This window comes from Meriones unguiculatus, chromosome 18, assembly GCF_030254825.1.
Source record: "Meriones unguiculatus strain TT.TT164.6M chromosome 18, Bangor_MerUng_6.1, whole genome shotgun sequence".
Lineage (NCBI taxonomy): Eukaryota > Metazoa > Chordata > Mammalia > Rodentia > Muridae > Meriones > Meriones unguiculatus.
The window spans coordinates 18,756,931-18,774,417 of NC_083365.1; the positions used below are offsets into that span (position 1 = coordinate 18,756,931).

The following is a 17,487-nucleotide window of genomic DNA, read 5'->3' on the forward strand; positions in this document are numbered from 1 at the left end:
AGCTCTCTCTCTCTCTCTCTCTCTCTCTCTCTCTCTGCTTGTCTTTGAAGCCAGCCTTTCTAAATGTATTTTTCCCCATTTAGATTCACAGTTGTCAAGGTTAGATAGAATCCTTGTTTTTGTTTTTGTTTTGTTTTGTTTTTCGTGAAACATAGTAATTTTTTTATTTCTAAAAATAAAAATTGTGTTTTTATTCCTAAAAATGAAAATAAAAATTATGATTGCTGTTTTGGCTGTATTTCTTTTACAGATCATGTAGGGACCAACCAAGCTGTGGACATCTGAAGTCAAGCTAGACTCTGTTACCTGGGCAGAGAACCCAGAGACAAGCTCTGCAAGCCTGAGTCACACGTGACATGGTGAGGAGTCCTGGGTGTTTCTGCCTCCAAGGTCTCTTTTCTGCCCCAGTTGTCCTGATGAGCTGTGTTCCAGAAGAAACCCTTCGTTCCTTAGCTCACTTCCTGCCACATGCTCAATCATAACAAGGAGGAAAACAAATAATACAATGATCTTGCATTCAAAATTTCCCTGCACAATCTAAAAACCTTCTCTAATTCCGTGTTTCAAAGTTATCATGAGGTCCTCAATTTTTCCCTTAATGTTTCAATATTTTCCCAAGCATTATATTAAAGCACAGATTCAATGAAGGACAGGGAATTCTCTACCAAGAACACATGAACATGTTATTTCTCTCACAACAGCTTTGAATAAACACAGTAAACAGTAAATATTACTGGGTTGTGTCTTAGCTTGGCATATAGCTAAGAATGAAATGTTTCCAAATGAGACATGGTCCCCATAGCATATATAATTTATTATTGTGTTGTGGTGTGTGTGTGTGTGTTTGGTAGGAGGCTTAAAGTCAGGGTCTCACAAGCGGTATGCACGTGTTCTACAACTAAGTCACATCTCTAGCCATTACGTAATATCCTTTAAAAATTCATTTCTTTGTCCATATTATATTTTGATCTGTTCATCTATGGCAGTTGCAGTGAAGTCTTTATTTGTAAACATGTACATCAAGCAATATCATTCATAGCAATTCTTTGCTTTATGTGTATTTATTTTATAATGTTGGTTTATGGATTTATGAATCATGCTTTATAATTTGATCATTATATTTTGAACACTGTATCCCCCAGCTTTATTGATACAGTGTAGACAAATAAATTTCGATATTTTAAAGTACTCAATGTGATATTTTATTTATATATATTGTGAAATAACTACCAGAATCAATCTCATTCAAATTTCTGTCACCTCATATACTTATATTTCTGTGGAATGAGATCTTGGAGACCTAATGTAGAAACAAATTCTAAGTATTCATGAGTATTATAATCCATGAGTCCATTCTAGGCATTAAACTTCCAGAATGTTTTTTTCAACACAACTAAAAGATTTACTATGTAGCAAACATTCTCTTCTCTCATCCATCCTCTGACCACCATCTTAGTCTCTTTCTGTGGCTTTGACTTTATTAAAGGTTGCATGGATGAGTATCATAACATGGTTATAGATTCCATGGGTAAGAAACATAATGCAATGTTTGTTGTTCTGTGCCCAGATTATTTCATTTAGCAGAACATTCTCCATGTTGACGCTTGTTGAAACAATGCCAGAATTATCTTCTTTAGTAGGGCTAAGCAACATTGCATTTGTAGGGTATAAATAAAAATGCAGATAATTGCGCATTTTTTGTGCCTGTTTCCCATCAGTTGACCCTTAGGTTGATTCCAGAGCTTTACTATGAAAATAATGTTGCAATAAACATGGCTTTGCTGGATTTGCATTTATTTTCCCTGTGTCTTTATTTTGACCTTAGTCATTTGACAAGCATTTCTTGTAAAAGGTATATAAATGGGTTTCATTTTCTTAATCCAGTCTGGCAATACACATGGACAAAGAGAAAATTGAATCTAGCTTATTTAATGGAATGAGTCAGTGGTCTCTTTCAGCTTTACTCTGTATTCGTTTTGTTTCTTTCCTGGGTACTTTCTGGAGTTATAATTTAGTATCCATTATTTATTTTTCCAGCTAAGTATTATTTGCCACTCCTTTATTCTCACAGCTGAACAATTGCTTCTAAAGAAAAAAGAAAACTTGACAGAACAAATAGATGGTTCTCAAGAAAATCTACAACAGTTTCATTTCCTTCTTCCTTTCTTGCTACCAAATGTTTTTACTTTACCATCTCACGACGGCCTCCCTCTTCTGATGCACTGATGATTCCTAGATTTGTCTGATGTTGCTCACGACACAGTCAATAGCATTTTTAGCTTGCCCTTATTGGCCATTCATTTTGTTTCAGATGACCTATGAGCTATTTAAATTTAAAGGTGTTACATTTCATTATTTGCCATTGCTTTCTGTTTGCGTCTTTTCCATCTTGCTCAGTGGGTTGAGGATTATCATCTAATATTTTTCCCAGACATACAAAATATGTGGTGTTAGTGGGTATGTATGAATTCTGATATAACATCTTCCTGTTTCCTTGTGAGATAAAATGATTGCAGGCCAAGAATCCTATATAAAGCAGAAAATGCCACATTAAGACAATTATTTCCTTTTGCCTGTGTGGCAGCCCAGAGGAAATAAAAACAAACTGTGCAGCAGTTCCTTCTGAAATAACATCTGTCTTTCCTTCTGAAATGATGTCTGTCTGTCCTTTGTGTTTCTTGACTTAGCTAGTCAAAGTTCTCTGTCTATGGGCTTTAAGAACCCATGTGATTTATTTACTTTCTGCCCAGCTGCCTGTGTGCGGTGTTGGTATTTTCTGGGCAGGTGGTCGTAAGCTATGGAAGAGAGCTAGCTAAGACTGTAACTAGCTAAGACTGAGTGAGCCACAGAGGAAGACAAGAAACAGATTCCCACATGGTTTCTGCTTCACGTTCCTGTCCTGGCTTCCTTCAGTGACAGACTGTGAGCCAGAAATGTAAGCCAAATAAATGCTTTCTTCCTCCAAGTTGCTTTAGGTCAGTGGGTTTTATCAGAGCAACAAAAAAGTAACTAGAGCACCATGTATTTTGTCAGCAATGAAATACATAACTAGTGAGGAAATTTTATCAGATGAGAGTTTAAAATTTTGTGTTAAGAGTATGCTTTAAAAACTTAGAAATAAAACATTTTGTATAAATATTTTGTATTCCCTAAGGACTGTCTGCGTTATGTTTGGGGCACCCTAACGTTTTAATAAAACTCTGTGGTACTTAAAAAAAAAAAAGAACCCATGTGATTAAAATGTGTATAAGTAGATATTTTATCATCAGTTCATGTTTAAACTAAATTTGGTTCTCAAGAACAGTTCCAATCTTGATTTCATGAAATTTTTTCTTTATTAATATTTGAGTATTGCTATTCCGATGTGCCAATGGTATACACCCATCTCCTCATGGTTAGGACTTGTACTATTTACTAGTTAATACATAAATTTCATAAACATTACATATTACTATTAGAGTACCATATGTTATCTGTAAATTAATATCATAGATTCATATAAGTAAGTACATAGATCTTCCAATCTCTTATTTTCCTCTTAAGATGTTTTCTCCTTGTATTTTATGTCTCTGCTTTTATACTCTGGTTCTTTGTTGTTTTTTTATCTCATTTATTTATCTTATTTACTTTACATCCTTGTAGCCCCCTCCCTCCTTGCCTTCCAATCCCACTCTCTCTCCCTCCCCTCTCCCCTTTTTCTCAGAAAAGGGGAGCTCCCTTTCCAATCCATCCCAGCTTATCAAGTTACATCAGGACCGAGCACATACTCTTCCCCTATGGCCTGTCAAAGCAGTGACACCAGGGGAAATTGATCGGAAAGCTAGCAAGGAAGTCTGTATCTGATGCAGTCTCCACTTCCCTTACAGGAGGACCCACTTGAAGTCTAAGCTGCCTCTCTGCTACATCTTTGTAGGGGACCTAGATTCAGTTCATGCATGGTCCTTGGTTGATGCTTCAGTCTTAACAAATGGGTCCTGGCTAGTTGGCTTTGTTGTTTTTCTTCTGGAGTTCCTGTCACCTCCAGATCCTTTTCTCTTTCCTCCCACTATTTGCCAAGACTCCTTATGCAATCAATGTTTGGCTGTGGGTTTCAGCATCTGATTTGAGGCACTGCTGGGTAGAACCTCTCAGAGGACTACTGTGAAAGGCCCCTGTCCTGGGTTTGTACCCCCAAAGACACTCTGCCATACATAAAGGACACTTGCTCAAATATGTTCATAGCAGCTTCATTTGTAATAGCCAGAATCTGGAAACAACCTAGATGTCCCTCAACTGAAAAATGGGAAAAGAAACTGGGGCACATTTACACAACGGTACTAGAAAAGATTATCCTGAGTGAGGTGCCCCAGACCGAGAAAGACACACTGAGTATGTACACCACGTACAAGAGGATTTTAGCCATATAGTACAGGATAAGCATATAGTGAGGCACAGACCCAAATAAGCTAACATAAGGGCGGTTGAAAATGGTTGACGTCTAAGTTAGGGAGCAGGAAAGTCCTCCTTATAATATTCTCCCACAAATGAGGGAGTGTAAGCATAGAGCAACCACCATAGAGGAACAAGCCGGGGACCCGGAATTTTTGGCACCTCTAAGAGGACTGAACTGCTCACCAAGGCAAGTCAGTTACATTAACCCTTTCCTGGTTAGGGAAGGATTGAAACTTATCACACGGAATAGGCCTCTCTGAGTGAATGTCCCTGGAAATTGTGACTCTGTAGACTTCTTCAAACCCTCAGCCTTTTCAGAGCTAATGTACCCTCTGTTTAGAGCTGCTTCTCACTCCAGTGTAGATGGGCTCATCTCCATGGAGGATGTGAAACCTGCTATCAGATGCTTCCCCTAACACACAGTGAGAATTGTGCTGTCTTGATGGCTCATCTCTCGCCTGTCAACTTGACTCTACCTGGCACCAACTAAAACCTGGTGCATGTGTGAGGGATTAAGGTATTTGAAGTTGAAAGACGCACTCTAAATGTGGGCAGAGCCTTCTGGTGGTCTCCCAGGTATGAGGACATCCAGGACAAAGATCGGTTCTTTTGACCATCTTGTCTTCATGGCATTCTAGTGAGTTTATCAATCCCGCTGTTGCAGCTGCAGCTGCTATTTTCATCCTTTGCTGAACGTAAAACCCCCGCTCCTTCAGCCTTCCAACCTGAGCAGCATGGACTGACCATCACGGTTTAGAAACTATTTAGGCTTCTAGCACTAGATTTAGACCCTGAGCATCCAGGCTTGTGGAGTAAGCAGGCACCAATTCTCCAGTGTTAGGAAAGCCATTGTTCGACAACACCAGACCACATGCAGTAAAACACCTAATAAATCCTCTTTTAATATGCACTTAGAACATTTTTTTTTATGTTTCTCTGAAGAGCCCAGACTAATATACACCTTCAACATGCCTGGAAAGCCTGAGGAAGATTGGAGAGGTGATGAGCATAGGGAGTTGTGAGAATTAGCTGACCAAAGACACTTCTGTAGGATTGGCTTCTGAGAATTCTTGGTCATGAAGACCAGATAAGAAGACTTACTAAGCAGTAGCTGATTGATTGGGGTGCAAGGTCCTGACAGTGTTTCCTCTGTTCCCAGGGGACAGAGCGATCTTCGTGCTAACATGGCTCTTGAAAGCCACAGGAACATGATCACCCATGCTGAACAAAGCTGGATTGCCTGAGTTGTCATGGTAGATTATGGGCTGCCCCATTATATCCTGCAAAGGATGGATCTTCAAAATGACTGTAGACTGCTGAAAACTTAGCCAAGCAGAAACCATAATTGTGCTTGCTGTGCTGAAGACAGTATCTTTGCTAGAGCAGGCTAACGGATAAATTATATGCGGCCAGTCCATACCGCTGTGCTTTGGTTCTATCAAACCCATGAAAAGATATAATACACAGCCCTGGGTGAAACCTGATTTTCTCGGGATAGACAGCAACATTCACGATAAGGTGTGACAGCACATCTTCACCGCCAACAAATAATCAACAGAGCAAAGAATTTATTGATCCATTATAGACACGTCAACAGAAGCTAGGTTGTGTAAGAGGTGGCAAACTGGAAGGCTTAGAAGGCAAAAGAGGAGTGCTTTCAGGATACATGCACATACCTGTGACGGAATATATAAGGATTTAGTGGCCAGGTGGTGCTGGATGTCTCCAGGGTAGTAAAATAGCAGTTACCACATCTTGCATGCACCCTCACCAAAAAATAAAAAAATAAAAAAAGGAAGCAAAGCAACTTTAAACTCTTAGGGCTGTGCGTTTGTAACTTGACTTTCATCTGACCAGTAAACCGGTACAAAAGGCTACGGGTGTCAAGTGGTGCTCACAGCAGAAGCGTACTCTTTGCAAGCCTGGCCTATGATGTCAGCAGCTTCAGATCCCCCAATCAATGACTGAGCAGCCAGCTGTAGCCAGAAATATAGCAGTTTCCTCCGAATTGAAATATTCCATGCTGGAATGAAGTTTATTGAGGCTCAGGAAGTAGCCAAAGCTCACAAGTCTCAGGGAGTTCCTAGAACAAGGGCACTAGCTCCACCCCAAGGTTACATATGCAGTAACATTTGTCAGGAAGACACTGACCAACTAGAGTTGCCTGCAGGCTGTATGGAGAGCTGATTTCTTGATTTGTGACTCAGGCCACCCTTGCCTTTTCAGTGATGCAGCTGCAATTTGAATCACCCATGCTGCGTGTAACTCCTTACCCATAGTCTTGCTACAGTAAAACCATCACTTTATTCAACTAGACTTGAGTAGAATTCTTTCTTTAGCTGCTGTTGGTGCCCCACGGAAAGTAAATGGGTTCCTGTCATTCAGGGAAAGCCAGAGAACACAATGGTGTGAACTGTTTTATTGTAGAGTTTATGGAAAGCTCCTGAGGTTCCAAAAATAGCTTCTGTTATCTCAGTTGATAATTAGACACCTTCAAAAATTAATTCCTGCCAGAGCAGGAGGCTGGTAAAAATAGAATGTTGGTGACAGAAGGCATAGTACGCAGATGGGAACTTTCCTTCCTGGAAACAGGCAGCCAGACCTTAAACCACTGGTTCTCAAACTGTGACCCCCATGGGGTCACATATTGCATATCCTACACATCAGCTATTACATTGTGATTACTAACAGTAGCAAAGGTACAGTAACAACAAAATAATTTTATGGTCGGGCTCACCACAACATGAGGACCAATATTAAAGGGTCACAGCATTAGAAAGGCTGAATACCACTGCGAAGGAATGCAACCAGGACAAACATACATGCAGACTACTTTCTGCCTGGGGTTAGCGACATCCTGACCCCTGACCGACATGTGTATCAACCAGGCACATTGTTTTGTGGGAATCCCCATCGGATTGTTTACCCCAACTAAGCTGTAGACTGTGCAGGCACTTTTCTGAGCCCAAACTGTGGAGCATGTAGTAGTGACCTTTAACCTAATTTAGCAATGTCAAAGTATCTCTACCTACACCTTGGCAGTATAACTCCTCCTACTCCCCAAAGCTGACGTTTCACTTAGACCCTGAAGCAGTCTTGGTGACATTAGTAAACCTTTTACCTGAGAGATAATCCGATTCCTTCCCTCTCTCAAACTACATCCTGCTCCACATGAAACCTAGCAGAAGTAACCATCTTTCTCACCACTGTTGTACTAAGTTACTTCTAACCAATCAGGTCATAATTAATGTTGTTGGTCCAACATTACAAAAATGAGAATAGTACATTTTTAACTGAGCCCAAAATGTATTATACACATGATGTTGCCCTGAAGTCTTGACCGAGATAATGAGCAACCTTTACTCTCATATACTTCCTCTGAAAGGTTCATTGAAAAACCAGATATCCACCCTGTACGTAATCCAGTCACCCAATGCCCAAGTATCTGAAGTCTTCTACCTGGATGTGTCTGTCAGTTTTGTCATAATAACACAAATCTAGAAACAACCAAAATTTCTATCAATGGATAATTTAATAGACAGATATAATATATTAATATAGTGGATATTATTTAGGAACAGGATGAATAACCTGTAAATATGGCGAAATGGATGTCTCAGTGTGGCTGTGCAAAGGGGCTTCAGGAACCTGCACAACACTCCATCCAGCAGCAGCAGAATACACGTTCTCCACATAGCAGACCATTGAGCTCACAAGCAGAGATCATGTTCACTCACAAAATAATTCTTCCCAAATTTTGCAATGTCAAAAGTATATAAAGTATTTTAAAGTGTGATAGTATGAAATCAGTTATTGCTAACAGCTGCACAATGGGAAAAAGTCACAAATACAGGGAAATAACGACACCTTGGAACAACCAGTAAGTTAAGGGTAAAATGAGAAAGAGATTTGAAAAAAGCTTCAAAAGGAGACCAACCCACCCAGGAAACCTTCGACCCAAAATTTACCCTGCCAACAAGGTGTGCAGGGATAAAGATGGAACAGAGATCGGGGGAAGAGCCAAACAATGACTGTCCCCAAATAGAGACCCACCCAATAGGAAAGAGCCAACCCCTGACACTATTGATGATACTCTACTCTGCTTGCAGACAGGAGACTAGCATAATTGTTCTCTGAGAGCTTCACCCAGCAGCAGGTGGAAACAGATGCAGAGATCCACAGCAAAGCATTAGGCAAGCTTGTGGAGTTTTGTGGAAGAGTTGGGGGAAGGACAGAGGGACGTGGATAAAAACTCCACAAGAAAACCCACTAATCAAGGATCATGGGAGCTCACAGAGACTAAACCACCAACCAGAGTGTGCATCAACTGGCTCTAGATCCACTACACATACGTAGCTGATGGGCGGCTTCGTCTTGATGAGGGTCCCTAGCAAATTAGAATGAGGGCTGCCTCTGACATGGGCTCTGTTGCCTGTTTTTAGATCACTTTCTCTTATCCGGGCCTCCTTTGGGGGGCCTTCGTGGAACAAGATGCATTTAGTACTGATCCAACTTGATGTGCTGGGGTGGTTTGGAGGGGAGACTCTCCTTTTCTGAAGAGAAGGGGAGGACAGAAAGGGAGAAGAGGGTGTGAGGGCAGGACCAGAGGAGAGGAGAGAGGGGGATACAATAGAGATCTAAAGTGAATTTTAAAAAACACCTAAATTATAATACAAAAAAATAACTAAAATGAACACAACTTACCAAGATGTCTGGGAAGTATTCAAAGCAGAAGTTTGTAGGGAGATATGCCAAATTAGGGTAAAGGGAAGGTTTCAAGAAAACAACCTAATGATACATCCTAAGGAAGTAAAACAAAATAAGCTCCAATTCATAAGAGTCAGAAATTACTAAGATTCTTACAGATACTAGGAAAATGATAGAAACAATCCAAGTAACTCTGGTTTTTATTTAAGATGAACAAAGCTTTCAATTTTTCAGCCCAAGAACAAGAAACTCCATTAAGTGAGAGGACAATTCATCTCTATCAATATCATAAAATATGAGGATCAAATAAACTGCTGTCAAAATTTTTATACCAACAAAATGGATCACCTAAAAGAAATGGTTAATTCTTAAAAATATACAATCTACCAAGGAATCTCAGTGAAGAATACAGTCTGAATAAAAAGTAAGGAAAGCCAGGTTGTCCTGCATAGACTGATACACCAACGGAGGATCATGGGAGGAGAGGATGTGGCAGTTCAGTCTCCATGTGGATCTCTGAGTGAGGGGAGCAGGGGATGGCTCTATCATGAAATCAGTTGACTGCTCTTTGATCACTCGCTCCTGATGATACAGCCTTGCCAGGCCACGGAGAAAGAGGATCGAGATAGTCCTGATGAGACTTAACAAGCTATGGGCAGATAGCAATAGTGGAGAACTCCCCCTTTTAGTGGGCTAGGGGAAGAGGATGGGAGGAACAGGGAGAGACAGTGGGACTGGGGGGTGTTGAGGGAGGGGGCTTCAATCAGGATATATGATGAATAAATTGTAAAGAAAAAAATTAAAATTTTAAATTTAAAAATGTTATAGTTTAAAAAAGTAAGAACATTAAATCAGTAATCAAAAATCCCTCTAAGAAAAATCTCAAGAACTGATGATTTCACCATTGGATTTTAATGAATATTAAAGAAGTAATGTTAATGTTTTTCATTTATTTATTTATTTATCTATTGAGGCACAGTCTCTCTATATAGCCCTCGCTGTCCTGGAATGTGCTATGTAAACCAGGCTGGTATTGAACTCACAGAGAAAGCATTTGAATTTGATGGTTTAGAGGGCAGAGTCCATGCTGGTAGAAGAAAGGCATGGTGGCTGGAGCACCAGCTGAGATTTGAGGGCTCACATCTTGAAATACAAACAGGAAACAAAGAGAGCAAATTAGAACTAAGGTGAGTTTTTGAAATCTCAATTTCCACCCCAAGTGTCATACTTCCTTCAGCAAAGCTTCCTTAAACAGCCACAAGCTGGGAACCAAGTATTCAAGTACCTGGGCTATGGGGCACATATCATTCAAACCACCACAATTCTTTTAATATATGTTATTTGCCTAAATTTTCTAGCCATCACTACCAGCACTGTACTGGAAAGAGACGGTGGTCCTGATTTTAGGAGAAAAAAAAATCTCATTTCTCTACTGTTGAATATTAGTTATGGGACGCCCTTGCCATGGATGTGTTGGTATAATGTCCTTGTATAATGTATACAATTTACCCTTGTTCATTCAAATGCTGATTTCTCTACCCCACTATCTGGTTTCAATCTAGACATTGTATTGTGATGCTTACAATAAGTTTGTGTAAGCATGCCACCATTTGTTCTCCATATCGTCAATAAAACAACCAGCCAATGGAGAGAATAGAGTGGGACGTCCTGGTACAGAGGAGAGGAGAAAGAAGCAAGTGGGAGGAGAGTCAGGAACAGAGATCTGGGGAGGAGAGGACTTGGAACCACCAGGAGAGATGAACTGGACCTAAGATGTGACTAAAAGCAAGTATAATGTGAGAGATCTGAATGGGAGGAAGCTATGTGGGCTTGGGAGGTTAGGATGGAGTAATCATTGCCCAGCATTGTGCTGTAGGTTAATTAAATACATCCTAGTCTCTGTGTGGTGATTTGGGCATACTGGTTTAGTTGGTTTAGGAATAACTGCTGTATAACTAAAAGTTAAATCAAGAATAAATATTAATAATCAACAACATGGATGATTGTCACTATGCTCCAGAGCTGTTTTTCTGTGCTTTTTCCTCTGTGCATAAATGGGTGAGTGTTTTTTTATTATAAAAGGATGTTGAATTTTGTCAAGTGCTTTTCCTGCATCTACTGTAATAAAAATGCCAGTTTTTTCCTGTGTTCTGTTAATGTATCACATTTATTTATGTATGTTGACTCATCCTTGCATCCTGGGGATAAGTATCACCTAATCACAGCTTATATTACTTTTCATGTGCTGTTGAATTCAATTTTCTAGTATTTTTGAGGAATTTTTGAATCTATGTTTATCAGGGATAATGACACATGGTTTTCTTTCTCTTTAATGTCTTTGGGTATCGGATAATGCTGGTCTTGTAAAATGAGTTTCACTATTATTCTAGCTTGCTTTCTGGTGCTGTGTTAAACACCATAACCAAAAGAAAATGGAGAAAGAAAGAGTTTATTTTATATTTCAGGTTAGAGAAGTCAGGGCAGGAAATTAGGGAAGGAAGAAACTTGAAGCAGACGCCATGAAGAATGCTACTTTCCTTGCTTTCTCTTGGAATCATTTCCAGTTCCCATTATCATATAACCCGGGCCCACCCACCTAAGGATGGCCCCCTTTACAGTGAGTTGGTGTTCTATCTACCATGCTTTTGTTCCACCGTCATGGGCTCTAACCTTCAAACTCAAAAGAAACCCTTCCTTTTATAAGTTGTCCTTGTCAAGGTGTCTTATAAAAGCAAAAGAAAAATAGCTAATTTGGGTGTCCTTCACGTAGAACTGAAGCTTCCTGCACTTTTTCTGTCCACCTTGGCATGTCTATTGTTGTCTTTATCCATCTCATGTTTAGGCAATTGTGTTGGGAAGTTCCACTTTAGGAGTGGAACTTCTGATATTCCTACTAGTCACAATCTCACAACAAACCCTCTCTTCCTCTGGCACTTAAAATCTTTCTGCCACCTCTTCCACAGTGATCCCTGAGCCTTAGGTACAGACAATGTACTGTAGATCTATCAATTAGGACTGGACTCCACAACTCTTTAGTTTGCTAGTTTGTGGTTTTCTCCATCTTATGCAAAGAGAAGTTGCCTTGAAGAGGAGTGAGAATTACACTTACCTGCGAGTGCAAGGACAAATATTTAAAATAAAGACAGGAAGTATTCTCATGTAGTAAAGTGTTGATCATGGGTGGGTTCTTCTCCAAGACTTTATTCTTTATACAAAGAACTACAGTCATCTGACTAATGCTGAGAGCAGGAGAAATAGTCTTCCTCATGGAAGAGCATAGCAACTGCTAATCCAATATCAAATTGTCAGTCTGAAAAACATATAAATACAAATAACATTATACAGACTGAGCAGGATGTATTTATATGTTTATGAACACATTTAAAAACAATTAAAGAAAAAGAAGTCATAAATTTGAAAGAGAGCAGGACAGGGATGGAGGTATTTAGGGGGTTAGAAAGAAGAAAAAGAAGGGGAAATCAGGCAATTATATTATATTCTCAAAAATATTTTAAAAAGAGGCAACTATAGAATGATAGAAAATAGTTTTATGCCTCATCTTTACATTCTAAAATAATAAGGACCTCCACACAAAATGGCCTCTCAGAATGTGAAAAAAATATATATTTAAAGCACCACTAGCCATCAGGAAATTCAAAACTATTAATGAACTATTGCCTCATATATGCTATGACATTAACAAAAACACCAAAGCAAACGTAGGAAAGGGAGTAGGAAGAGTATTTTGTAGAGTGTTGGTGGAAATGTGAATTCTTATGTAATCACTATTAAAGCAGTGTGAAGAGTCTTGATAAATTAAAAGCATCTATGTGGTCTGTCAGTAGCACCACATCAGCTTGTTCATCCAAAGAACTTAAGACTAGGGCACCTGCTGTCCCATGGTCACATGGCAAGATTCATAAGAGCCAAAAACATATTGAAATAATCTAAGTGTTTATCAACAGATATATGGATAAATAAAATATGTGCATGAGACAGAATTATCAAGAGAGAAACAGAAGTAACATGGACAGGTATGCGATATCTATCTACCTGAGATACAGACACGTGCTTTATTGTGAGAAAGAGCTCGCACCATCACAGAGTCAAAGGACCACCCTTACCAGCCATCTATAAGGGAAAGAACAGGAAAGTGTCTTAAGTGTGCCTGTGTCCAAAAGTCTGAGAAAGAGGAGATCTGGCAGTGCAGCTCAGCCCAAGGCCCAAAGCGTAGTGGTAAAGCTGGCCCCACAGTATGTGTGGAAAGTGAACTCTGCTGTTCAAGCATGAATGAAAATGCAAAGAAATGTCACATCTTTAGTCTCTCTGCTCCTCTTGGGACCTGGGAGACTGAGTGACACTAACTCACATTTAAAGGGTAGATGGTTATTTAGTCTATTAACTCAGTTACTAATTCTTTCTAGAATCCCTCTCACAGCCATCCTAGAAATGATTGTTTAGGTCAGCCAACTTTTGCTGGGGAGAAACATGGAAATTAATTGCCCCAGAAAGAAAAAGAGTTACTGGGGCAGCTGAAACACTGGGGAATCTGACCCCCAGCATGAACAGCTTAGGCAAAGCTGCATGGCTGACGAGTCCATGGGAGAAATTTTTTTACCTCTTACATAATGCTGGGAAAGGGCGGGGCCTTTTAGGATCTTGTGAGCTTCCCTCCAAGACAACTACTGATAAATCAGATCTTGAGAAGGACAAGCGATCACAGCTGCTATGGCTCAACTTGACGAGAGTCATGTCCAATTCTGAGGAAAAGGCTAAAACAATTGCCCACTATTTGGTTTTTTTCTTAACACATAAGAGTATCCATGACCTTGTAGTGGAGACGATTGTGTTACCACTTGCTGCAGTCTCGGTAGCCCTTCGGGACGCTATGCTAAATACAAACACTAAATAAACATAGAAAGATAAGCACGGTGTCACCTATGAGTTGTGGGAACCGTTCAGACTCACCTGATGCCCATCATGCACTTTATTTTTCCAGCTTGTTCTCTTCCCAATTTGGCCGGTTAGCACACCATCGTCTCCTTCCTTCCTGTTTCAGTAAGTTCACGTTTCCCCAAAAAAGCACTCTTCAATGAAAATCACAGGAAATGAAGCCTTATATGCTTAAAATGACAAACGGTGTATGGTATTTAGGTTCTACCTTAGAGAGACATTACACCACCCTTCACTTAATGGTGTTTAGTGTCTATTATGAAAAATGAAGAAGGAGAACTAATCAAGAGGAATGAGAGATCTGAGTCTAAAGAATCTATGGATACTTTGAGCAAGCAGAGAAGGATTTGCCTAGTGATGGAGCCACTCATCTCCTAGGAAAGCTGCCATCAGGTTGAGACTTCTGGATTAAGCTGGTGTCATATTATCAAAGTACCACATTCTAAGAGAAATTCTGCCCATTCCGTCCTCTTGGCTTCACTGAGTATCTGTAACATTTGCCTGTCAGGTTCTAAACAATGAGACATAGCAAGTCATTTGTTAGGTAAACTTCCTTTTTTGAAATTCAGCAAGCATTTATTTGACATATAAACATATTTTTGGTTGTGAGCCTAGCCTATAATGGCCATCTCTCCAGCCCGGACATATAAACTTGTCAAATCTGGAGAGCATAAAAGGTCTATACTAGGGTCCATTTCCTCAAGATGTCTTTGGTTTTACAAATACTGTTACAATGTAATTATAGTATTATGAATGATTAAAAAAAGCAAGACAGTGTAAGAATGCTGCTGCCAACAGCTTTATTGTTTAGAAAATGATAAATGATATTTAAAATAAGTATGCAGACATATATATGAAGTAAATATATGAAAAACTTGAATTTATTCCAGCAGCAAATAGTTTTTACACAATTTGAAAATCAATTGATATAATTTAATGCACTACCAGACTAAAAGAGTGAAGATATATGGATGGGTATGGTCATTTCACATACAGTAGCTGGTGTATATGGGTGTAGTATCTTTATAGATAAAGAAAGGCATTTTACGATGTGATGAAATCATGTATCTAGAGCTACAGTTCTTATTTTTAAAAAGTTAAAGGAGTTTACCTGAGGATATAGCTCAGTGGTAGAGTACTAGCAAATACAAGGCTATACATAGCATCAATCCACAGTACTGCAAAAAAAATAAAATAAAATATGCTAGAGACTTTAGTTTGGAGGTTAAAGGAAACGCAAAACAGAGATCAACAACTTCGAGTTTACTAAATGTTGCTCTTGACTTCGGCTAACACATCTTTCCCTTCTTCTGTTCTGAGCACGTAAAGTTTTTGCAATGGGTGGGGCAATCGCTCTATCCTGAACAAAAAAAATCACCTTCCCCTGGAGCCTCTGAAGGCTGTTTTGACCACACCTACAAGTTAGGTTCAGTTTGTTATGTCCCTTTTCTACTGTTATGGATGGAGCTGCCTACTGGGACCTTTTCAGGAGCGTAGAGAAAATTCAACCACTCATCCATAGAAAAGAACAAAAGATCAGCTCTCCTCTTTACCACCCACAATGGTGCAGTTAGGGAAGCAGAGAGTGCATTTAGCCCCATCTAGATCCTGGCCCCGCTCCATGGACATGCTTTCAAACATTGCTGCACTGTCCTTGCCACCCACACAGGCAGCCTTCTTGCAATCAATTTCTGGGGGCCTGATTGATCTATTTTTCTCTGCCAGACAGACTTTCTTGAAGCAGGAATGTCTTTGGCACTTAAATTCTCAACAAAAGAATTCACATTCTTTAAAAATGGGTGGGTTAAATGTCCTATGGAGAAGGAACATGGGTGTGGCTGCTGTGCTACCTGACACGCAGTACATGATATGTGCTAATAATCCGTTCAAATTTGGCAGGCTTTGATTTAGTATTCTCCAGCTGAAAACTGATCTTTGGGCTGTGCCTCTCTCTCTCTCTCCTTGTATCATACTCCATTAGGATATGACTGAATGTTCTGTCCCACGGTGTTCTTGGAAGTTCTTGGAATTCAGATCTACACACCTTAGGAAGGATCCGGGCAACAGAATACAGTTCCTGCCACAGATGCCTAACATGGACCAGCAGAGAATTTTGTTTTCAGTTTTTTCTCTCTTTTTTTTTTTTTTCAGAACAACTTTATTCAGAGGTTTGGGAAAGGCTGGAGAAGTCCACCATGCTGTCTGCAGTCTACCGCAGGGAAGATCTTACAGGGGTCCCCGGCACGAAAAGCTGTTTTCAGTTTTTCAAGAAGTTGAATTTATGGCTTGAAATAAAATCATTATGACACCATAAATATACGTGAATACATGAAAAGCTGAATATAGCTGAAGCACAAGCGAGTCTTATTAACATTAAAGAAATAATCTCATTATCCTAACGGGAGCTGTGATGTTTGTGTTTCATGTACGTTTTTAATAGACAGAGAATACTCCTTATTATATTTATTCATAGTAGAAAATAATTAGTTCTTTAAACAGTTGTTCTTGGTGAACTCACTGGCCTTCAGGTACTCTTTGTCTCATATGCAGAATCTCACCAAATACCCTAGAATAGCCTTAAAGTTGAAGAATAGCCTTAAAGCTCCTGCCTTAGCCTCCCAAATGTTGGGATTACGGGAATGCGCTGATGTGCTGTGCTTAGCTATGTCCTTGGTAATTTGATGCGTACCTTTGTGAGGAGAGTTGAAAAGCACATCGTTTTTGATGTATTCTTGTGGAAGCAAAGTTGTGTCTTCCCTTCCTAATCAGTATGGAGGTGCAGGGATAAAAGATGAGCACATACTCGTTTGTTAGTGATACTGAGGTAGAAATTATGTAGCAGAAGCCAATTTTATATAGTATGTGACTATTTGATGAAAGACCACAGAGAATGGGCTCTCAGTCCATGGAGAGGTCCAGAATTGACGGGGAAATAACTGGATTGTTACTGTAAGCATTCTGAGAAATGACTAGAGTGACCCAGCTATAGTTGCTTGTAAGGAAGAAATGGAAGAAACCTGTGGCCCCGTGGTCATTGCTTTCATTTCCCAAACAAAATGCCAGAGACTTAAGAAGGACATTTTCCTGCCAAGAAAAAAAAAAACACCATGTAAAGAATAACCCAATATAGTGGAGGAAAAGCTAGGGAATGAGATAGATTAATAAGTATATGGCTTCTGGGCAGGAGAAAAAGTCTGCATTAATATCAGTAAGAAGAGAAGGGGGCAGAAATCACATGACTTGTCTTCTCTATCCCTGTTCAGTCTTTTGTAATCACAGACACAAGAACCTATGAATAGTCTTTATTGTGATAGACATAGCATGCTATCACAGTTGATAAGATCAATCCTTTGAAATGCTGTTGGCTTATTTATCCCCTGGGCTTAAGCTTTAGGG

At 39.6% G+C, this 17,487-nt stretch overlaps 1 long non-coding RNA gene across 1 annotated transcript in view; it reads left to right on the plus strand.

The window, feature by feature from the left end:
• LOC132649046 (uncharacterized) overlaps nt 1-16,447 on the plus strand; it is a 127,166-nt gene extending 110,719 nt beyond the window's left edge. Inside the window, exons 2-3 of the long non-coding RNA XR_009587467.1 lie at nt 251-359; nt 16,243-16,447. This is a non-coding gene — a long non-coding RNA (uncharacterized LOC132649046). The remainder of the gene's footprint in view (nt 1-250; nt 360-16,242) is intronic.
• Nucleotides 16,448-17,487: the final 1,040 nt, after the last annotated feature.